Here is a 10217-nt window from a genome sequence, read left to right as displayed (position 1 = left end):
AAGATTTTTTTTTTCCTCTAGGAGATTCAACTTCTATTGGATAATATTCCTCGATAGCACAAAGCCAAGTGCAGATTTGTAAATTAACTAGGAACTTAATCTACCATCCAATCTGCACTGGACTGAGAAAGAGAACTTTTAGAGTATTTATGATGCTTGGATTGTTAAGAAACAAATCACTTGCATTACTATCCTATTACGGATTTTCTTTTTTTCAACTTTTTATTTACTTCTTTCAGACAGAAAGTGACTTGTGTTATTCATCAGTATATCCTGCATAGTAATCAGTGCAGCTCTCAGAACAAAATCAGGACTAAATCAATATTTGTAAATGAAATTAGCTATCAGAACATTTATGGAAGTATGAATACAATTCTAAGAGTAAGTATTAAGAAACTTCTTATTAAATTAATGGTTTGGGGAAAGAATTAAGATGCTTCCTTGGTAATAAAATATGTGATTTTAATGTTCCAGAGGAGAGAGACAGAAGTTATATACTCTGCTAGATGGAGGTTATAATATTTTAAAAATTTTATGCATTTTAAAAAAAATTGGATGCCCATAAGAATTTGAGACTTACAATATTTAAAACATGGTTCTCCCTTCTTATTCTATTTCTATCTCTTGCCCTAAAATTATTGAATGAGGAAACTTCCTGTCCTTCACTCTGCTGATTACCATTTCTGGGAACATTGCCTCTGAATGCAGGACATACAGAAATGACATCTCACTGCAGGATGTGCTGATTCACTGGCACTAATATGTCATTTTCAGAAGCGTTCCCTCTCACAGATATTTCAGCATGGCAGATTCGTGGGTCGAAGGGTAAAAGCAGGTTACCTGTGGGTAGAAGCAGATAATGGGCATTTTATTACCCAGACATCTCTAGTTTTAAAGCTGCTATTCTCAAGGATTAGACATATGACCTCCAGTCATGATTTTGATTCCATAAATTGAAATTGGTTGTAATACTGTTCATTGCTCACATGTGATTATGCATGAAGTTAATGTTATATGATTTTCCATCTGAGGTGATTTCTTAACCTTTTCTCTTCCTCACTCTCCTTAAGTCCACTGTATTGAAGTTCCCACAGGAATCTGCTCAATTCCATAAAATTATTGAATAATAATTAATGAACACATTTAAGAATGTAGCTTATATTTCTTTGTTATGTTTGGGATTCAGAATGCTCAACTTATAACCCAAAATACCATTTTTTATAGTCAGGTTCTTGGATAGGTGCTAAGCGGTAAACATGGTCCCCACCTGGTAAAAGGTAGCTAATTATAACAAAGTTACAACGCTTATTATTATAACAGCAAATCATTCTGTAGTGCTTACTTTAGACCCTTTATTATCCTGGGAATTCCAATACATTAATTTATTTAAGAAATTTTACAGAGTTTCGGGTAAAATGAAACAACTGCACATGTAATTAAAGCACAAATAATTTTGTAGTAAGCATATAAAAACATTCAAAAATGTCAAACAATTTTGGAAGGAGAACCACTACCTAGCTGCTGTAATCACAAAAGGCTATAAGGGGTTATTTCTTGCATGTCTTCTGCATGCTATCACTGTGCTAGGTATATCAGAAACCTCCAAGAAGACCTATCCCTCAAAGAAGTTCAGGAAACAAGATGCATATATAACATATAATTAGAGAACCAAAGAAAATGACACATAATTTAAAATTATGTCTATACATTTTTATGTTTTTGCATTTAAAAGCCTCTCATATGCCTTATTTATTCTTATTCTTCTCAACTTTATAAAATAGGTACAGTTATTTTATTTAACAGCAAAAATTAAAACTGAAGAATGAATCTTCTTGATTTAAAGCATGTGCCTATTTAAATAGATGAGCCAAAGCAAGTAGTAAATGTAGCCAACATTTATTGTATACATACTATGTATCATGCACTTAAATCCAAAACAACACTATGATATAAGCATATTACCAGGACAGTAAAAGTGATGGATCTGTTTTGCTGGGAAGATGACTATCAAAGTGGAGAAGAGTCTATAATTCCCAACAGTGAAATAACTCCTAAAACTTTCTCTTGCACGCTGACCCCATCATCTGGCAAGTCATTTCAGCTTAAATATCCCTTTCTTTCAGAAGCCTTCCCTTAAATAACTATGTCAGTTGTCACCATTATGAACAAAGCACTTTGAATTACTCTGTCAAGCATTTGACAAGCAATATTGCATTTTTTAATTAAAAAATTGGACTTTCTATCAAACACAAGTGAAAAGACTGTTCATAAAGCAATCAGCCAATGTGGGTATTAATTCTAATACCTTAATGATGATTCATGTGTGTGAAACTCCCTGGCAGCTTTTTCTTGCTTATGGAAATACAAATCTCACCTGGATTTGGAAGGTCCATCAACAATGCAATTCAAGTTCCCACTTTGAAGGTCCATCAACAATGTTATTTAAGACTTGATCTGTGCAGGAAAATATGGCAGACCATAATGGTAATAGGAATAGTATATGGGTTATGGAGTAACATTAGCGAAATAAATAAAATTCTTAACTATAATTTCTCCTGTATGAAATGGGTTCAATAACAATATTTCCCTTATAGATTCGTTGTTTGTATTTTTATTAAATGAAATAGTTTGATTAAGGTAATTTGGAGTTACTGCCTCATAGTTAACATATGAAACATGGTATTCTTATTATAGCACTACTCCTATGTATGCTTCTATATAAATGTGGTATCTTACATGAAAAACTTAGCAAGTAATCTTGCTAAGAGATGATAAGGTCCTAATAACATCATAATAAATAAAAATCTCATGGTGGTGGAGACTGGTTTGCAATTTATTAATTTACAATGAGAATAACAACTGTGTTATGCTAACTACACTATTTATGTTGCCATGGTCTGCAAATAATTGAAAGCAAATTTGTTAATGTGTCAGTAGATGTTAAGTTATATTTGGACAGGAATTGATTGTCATCATATTCCTATCATCCAGTGATTAGTGTCAATGCATATTTTTTTGAAAGAATAAATAGAATGGGTTTAACATAACTCAGATAAAAATAAGCTACCATGTGATCTGTGTTAGATCAGTATTGCATTCAAGAGAAATACTGGCTTAATACCCAGAAAAACAACTTAAATTGCATGACATTCAGTATAACCTCAAAATACCCTCTTCATTTCCTTTGGTGATTCCTAAAAGATATTCTCTGCTTTCTTACCTTCTCATTACAAATTCCTACTTGAACTCCTAACCTTAATGTTTTCCCCATTACTTTCCCTGCTTTCTAACTCTTGTTCCATTTTCTTACCTTTTTAAGCTATCATTTTATTTGGAAAGCTGCTCTTTAATATTTCTAATTGGGAAGAGTCCTAAAATGCTTATTTTCTGTCTCTGTTAAATAGCCATCATCTCCTGAAAATCAGAGAACCATTTGTATTTTTTGCCACCCAAAAGTTCTCCACAGCCAAGCTGATTCTTCTCCTTCTTCTTCATTTCCCTCTCCTTTCCCACCCCTCATCTACCGACTGAAGTTGGGTTCCTCCCAGATATGGATGGGGAGAGTGTACAATTCCTCTTGCTGGTATCTCTCGGTGTAATTCAGCCAAAGCAGATGTTAGAGAATTTGAACTGTTGGAGCAGCAAACATACCTGAAGCTGGGTTTAATGCTTCCCAAACTCACTACAGCTAATTCTTCTGCAAGAAGAAATAAAAAGGGGCGCCTGGGTGGCTCAGTTGGTTAAGCGACTGCCTTCGGCTCAGGTCATGATCCTGGAGTCCTGGGATCGAGTCCCACATCGGGCTCCCTGCTCAGCGGGGAGTCTGCTTCTCCCTCTGACCCTCCTCCCTCTCATGCTCTCTGTCTCTCATTGTCTCTCTCGCAAATAAATAAAATCTTAAAAAAAAAGAAGAAATAAAAAGAATGAAAAAGGATCTTTTTAAATTGTGAATGAAGTTGGCTATTAATTATTCCATTTTTTTTGCAAATTAACAAAGCAGGGACCTCAGTATTATAACCCATAAAATTTCTAGGAAGTTTTAGTTTGTGATTCAATCATTCTTACACTGTCTGAGGGTTCTCTGGAACATTATGAGATTAGTACCCTATTAGATAAAGTAATTCCTTTGTGATCAATGTTGCCTCTCAATAAAAACAAAAAATCAGGGGGTGCAATTCCTAAATCAAAATGGTTCTGATCTTATCTTCTGTTTGACTTTAAGCGACAGTATTTATCCTTGCCTATTACAACCTTGAATGTTGAAATATGATATAAGAAGAGTGAGTTATGTCTGCATTCATTTCATGTCCCTGAGTATTTATGGATGTCTCAAGTCCACGATTCCCTCAGATATCTCATTCTCTGAGAGTCTCCATGTCTCCATGAGGGTATCTTTCTTTTCCTCATCTCTAACTAGCTTCAGTGATATTTGAAATATAGGTGTCCCCTCTACTGCTGGCAATTTCTAAGGCCCATAAAAAATTACTAGCTATCCAAGTCTCTTATTTGCCTGAATCCTGTGGTTTTTGTTTTTATTGTTGTTTTACTTTTGTTCTAGTTCTAAAAACAGTACCCCATCCCTGTAGATAAACCCCTACAAAATCCTTAAAGCATAAAGCCCTTAAAACAATAGTTTTCACTTAGAAATGCAGTTGTGAATATCCTGTAAGGATCCTAAAGACTCTCCACCATGAAATACACTATTTTTAGGTGGTCAAACTGTCCATCAAAGAAATGGAAGTCCTTGGAAATTTGAGTAAATAATATATATATATAAATATATATATATTCTAATATATATATACATTCTAATGCTAGAAGTAAAAAGCCTCATTTACTTTCCCACATATTTCAAACTCTGAGATCTGCTCCAATAAGCATTTCAATAGCATTTTTTTTAAAGATTTTATTTATTTATTTGAGACAAAGAGAATGAGAGAGAGCAAGCACATGAGAGGGGGGAGGGTCAGAGGGAGAAGCAGACTCCCCGCTGAGCAGGGAGCCCGATGCGGGACTCGATCCAGGGACTCCAGGATCATGACCTGAGCCGAAGGCAGTCGCTTAATGAACTGAGCCACCCAGGCACCCAATAGCATTTTCTAACCAGTTACAAAGTCCTTTCTTTTCATCCATGGAAAAGTGCTTTTCATAGCTTTTTACACCTTGTAACAAGACAACAATGTAATTTTACCTATGGTTGGAAGGACTGCATGATCTATTTTTTCTCAGTGACAATCTGTTTCCCAGAAATTCTAGAATAATTCAGGAAAAATGAGTAAAATGTCTTGAACTAGACTGAACATGACAAATACCCATTTACCTTACTTTTTTAAAGATTTTATTTATTCATTTGACAGAGAGAGAACATGAGCTGGGGTGGGGGGAAAGAGGCAGAGGGATAAGCAGACTCCTCACTGAGCAGGGAGCTAGACACAGGGCTCGATTCCAGGACCCTGAGATCATGACCTGAGCCGAAGGCAGATGCTTAACCAACTGAGCCACCCAGGCTCCCCACATTTTACTTTTCTTAAGAAAATTGGAGTCAATGAAGGTTAGGCTAAAATTTAATTTCTAATTGGAAATTCTGTAGGAGATTCTCATGAAATTTTCCAATTATGTGAATTCATGTAACTGCATAAATTGAATACTTCATATGGTATACTCTATTCTGAACAGAGCATTTTCTCCAAAACTATAATTTTAAACACAAAGAAATCTCCAGTTTCTCTCTGACTTTGAGGTGCTATTCTAAAAGCCATTATGCTTATATATTTTCAACTGCAAATCTGTTGCACCATAAATCCAGCCTCCATTTGAGCATGATGAGAGTGTGTTCTTGGCTTGTTGTTGCAGTAAAAAAAGTATCTGGGGATCAGTTAAATGTTATATATTAAGTGGAAAATTCATAATAGTAACTTCTAAAATTTACCCTACATAACAGTGGACCATCTCATAAACCACCCAATTATAATGTTGCATTACAAGTTTTATTATTTAAGAAGTATTTTAAATAATTTTAGATTTCTGCTCTTGAGAATGGTGAATTAACTTATTTCAGACCAACCCTCCCATGGTTAACAATTAAAAATTCTCAACAACTATTTATGTAAGGAAAATCTCTCTTTTAAGTTACTGGAGAGCAACCAGTGAAAGATAGAAACAGGAAGAGATAAAACCTTTGAAAGGAGTTAAGAATACTTAGTAAATCACACATTTATTTAACTTCTCTACCGAGGGCATTCGGCAGTTCTTTCTTTACATAGAAAATTAACCTCAAACAGAAAATAGATGTTGTATAGGATAAGAAGTCAGGGGTCAGAGTTTGGGACTTCCATGGCCAATATAAATTAAGGTCAAAATTCTGAAAAGGAGGAAGACACAGGGAAAGTTGGCACCCAAACTTGCAGACGGCTCTTGCTTTGTACATGTGTGGTGTGAGACTCATCGTTGAAAGCAAAAATGGAAAAGATGACAGACTGAATGCAAATTTGAACAACTGCTCAGTGCTTTAGCATAAGGTATTGGCATAAGAACATACGAATAGATCAATGGAACAGAATAGAGAATCTGGAAATGGGTTTCAAATGGCAGAACACTTTCTATTTCACAAGAGAATAAAAAGCAGAAGCCCCCAGTCCCTATGCCGATGAGGAGGCCAGGCCAAGTCCTAGCTCTGGGCAGTTTTAGGGCTCATTTGCAGCTTCCTCATTCACTGTCAGGGTCCAGGATGCTCTCTCTGGGAAAGAGGGTTTTAGTCAGGTGTGGCCAGGCAGTAAGGCCTGTTGTGATGGGTGTGGAGATATTTGGAAATACCTGTTTCTTGGGGCACCTGGATGGCTTTGTCAGTTAAGCGTCAAACTCTTGATTTCAGTTCAGGTCATGATCTCAGAGTCATGAAATTGAGCCCCGTGTTGGGCTCCATGCTGTGCGTGGAGCCTGCTTATTGTTCCCTTTATCCCTCCCCTTATGCCACTCCACCCTCCTCCCTCTCTCTTTCTCTCTCTCTCAATAAATAAATAAATAATTAAGGTTTCTTAACTTAAACTTAACTTTCTGTTTTAACTTAACTTTCTGTTTCTTAACTTAAATGAAGTCCAGTCTGTACCCCTATGTGTGTGTGTGTGTGTGTGTGTGTTCAATCAAATTTTCAAAAAAATACTAGGTAGTTCAATTTGGAAAAGGAAACATTTTTATCAAAAGATGCTGGGACAACTGTGTGATGTCTGGGAAAAAAATAAACCTAGATCCATACCTCATGCCATACACAAAAAGCAGTTTGAGATGAATGATTCTAAATCTAAAGTAAAAATATAAAGTTTTTTTTTTTTTGCATATAGATCTTTACCACATATTGTGGTAAAAATATAGATAATATAGGATATCAAAAGCAATAAAACATGAAAGAAAGTAATTGATGAATTGGACTTACTCAAAATCGAAAATTTCTGCTCATTACAAGATGATTAAGAAAATTAAAAAAAAATGCCATAAGACTGAGAAACTAAATTCAATACATATATCTGACAAAAGTTTGTATCCAAAATAGATAAATAAGCCCTAAAAATCTATAATAAAAAGTTAGAATCTCAATGTACAAATGAACAAAACTTAAACAGCTACTTCATAAAGTAAGATATAGTGATGACCAATAAACACAGAAACGAGTGCTGTCATCATTATTTATCATCAGGGAAATAACAAATTAAAATGACGTGATATTATTATACACCCACTAAATAATTAAAATTTGAAAGTTTGACATATCCAGGCCTTGGCAAGAATGAGGAGGAACTTTGGATCTCTCATACATAGTTGGTGGTGATGTGAGATATTTAGCAGTTACTTTAATCACTTGGCATATTTTTATAATATTAAATTTGCAAATACCCCATAGCCCATCTATACCACTCTTAGGAATTTTCTCCAAAAGAAAGGGAAACACAAGTCCACCAAAAGATTTTTATAAAAATATTTATAGCAGTTTTATTTTTATTAGGCTCAAACTTAAAATGGAAATTCATATGTCAGTGTCTATAAGAAGATATGAACTACTGATATATGCATCAATCTTAATGAGAAAAAAGAAGCCAGATACAAAATAGTATGACTATAGAATTCTCTTTATATAATGTTGTGCGACAGGCAGAACTAAAATTTAGTTACAGAAATCATAACTCTGTTCAGCTCTGTAAGAGTTGACAGCAATTGGATGAAAATATCTAGGATAAATAGAAATCTTCTATCTCCTGATTTAGGTAGTGGTTACATGTATATACTTGTCAAAATTCATTAAACTGTAATCAAAATCTCTGCATTTTTGTGAATTATACTTATATATTATATATAATATTATATATTATATGAAAAGATTATTGGAAAAATATTTTTATAAAGTTTTACAATTCTGTATCCAAGTCTTCCAAGGGGATCCAAAAAATGCTATTGTATAGTGCAAAGAACAACCCTAAGGGTCTTTTTTACCCAGCCATATCCCTAAACTCTGCAGAACACTGGGATTTAAAAAAAAAAAAAGTCTTCTAATTTTCTCAGATCTTTCCAAGTCAGAGTTCCATCATGTATTCTTTCCCCCCTTTTAAAAATTCTTGTCCCCTATTTCTACTTTTCTGATGTATTTTCACTATAAGCAGCTCCATAATTTTTCTCATGGTAATTTAGTCTTCCTTGAATCTTTCCATTTTGAAGCCCTATTCTTCAGCAAACAGCAGTCCATGCCTATAATTTTGTTCATCAGCCAAGAAATCTTTCTCCACAGAAAATTGTGCCAGAAGAATGGCTTGGATGCTCTGTACTAGCACAGATAAAACAGGATCAAAATGGTGCTTGTGAAACATTTTGTCAGAGTAAAAGATGTTAATGAATTTAATGGTTAATGGCATTAGGATCAGATCAGCCATAGGAAGAGTTAACACAAAAGACACCAAGTTGATACCCAAAGCTTCCTGAAGGGTTTAAGATAAGGCTTGGGGGGCACCATCAATATTTTTCTGTGTGACTCTCATTTTTCGAAGTGCCATGGCTGTGAAACACCTGGAGATTGATGTTTTCTTTTTGGTTATTTTGTTCATATCCCTAACGCTCATTTTGTGTCATTTCTCCCAAGTCTATCCACTAGTGTTTACGGGTGCCTTTGCGAAAAGAAGAAAAATGTTACCTTCTGGAAGATGCAGCCCCGTAAGTGCATGATTTGGTGAACAGTGACCTTGCAGTGTGTAAGAATGTCTCTCTCCTTGGTAGGTGCAGAAGTGCACTAGAGTACAAGGTACATGTGGGTTATGGGCTAAGTCTTACCCCCACATGTCCTTTCATCTAGATCTTTTGTGCAGTGCATACACTGCACAGATATTCCTAGCAACTCCACCTTTGCTCTTTCAGTGACATGTGTTCTTCCTTCTACCCCAATTCTTATGCACTCTCTGTATCAATTTGAGTTCTTGGTTGCAATAAGAGACATAACCTAGCTTCAAAGTAATGTTCAAAGTAATGGCTACACTGCTGATTAAAACAACTCATGTATATATATCCTTTCTGGTAATTTATTTCCTTACAGCTAAATGAAATTCATGTCCCTGTGTCAAATGGATCTTTCTCTTCACTAATTTCCCTTTACTGATTTAGAGTAGTTGTTTGTACTTAGGCATGGGAGATCCAAGCTTCTCCCTTTCTCTGTCTCTGAAGATTTAGTAAGAACTTCAGTTCTTTCACGTATCACCTTTTCATAAAATAACTTTGTCTCATCTATCATAATGTGTCTTGGTTCTAAGTGGTATTGGAAGTAAAGAATATGATTTAATTAGACCTGACTTTATTGTTTTACATTTTAAATGATTTTTCTATGTAAATATTTTAGTCTTCCTTTTCTCTCTTAAATGCCTATAAACTTTCTCATTGTCAGAACTAAATGTTGCATAACTAGACCTAACCTTAGTTTTTTAAAAAAAACCAAATCTCAAGAAGTTTAGTTCCATTAAAATCAAAGATGGAGGACCAGGAAACACCCAGCCTGCTTGTGAGGATTTCTATAGATCAGGCCTGCTGGTGTACAGATGTGGGGCTGGGGGCAGATCTGCAGCTTCTGCTGCTGAGGTGGATTGAGCAGCAGTTTCCTGGATATGAGACAGGAGGTGGGTCCCTATTCTGTTTCTGCTGCTGCAGTGGATCCGGTCTGTCACTGGCTAAGGTTGGGGGCAAAGGATACA

Source organism: Mirounga leonina, unplaced genomic scaffold (assembly GCF_011800145.1).
Source record: "Mirounga leonina isolate KUSES-001 unplaced genomic scaffold, KU_Mleo_1.0 Mir_99, whole genome shotgun sequence".
In the NCBI taxonomy this organism is placed as follows: domain Eukaryota; kingdom Metazoa; phylum Chordata; class Mammalia; order Carnivora; family Phocidae; genus Mirounga; species Mirounga leonina.
This window is presented reverse-complemented; position numbering follows the sequence as displayed.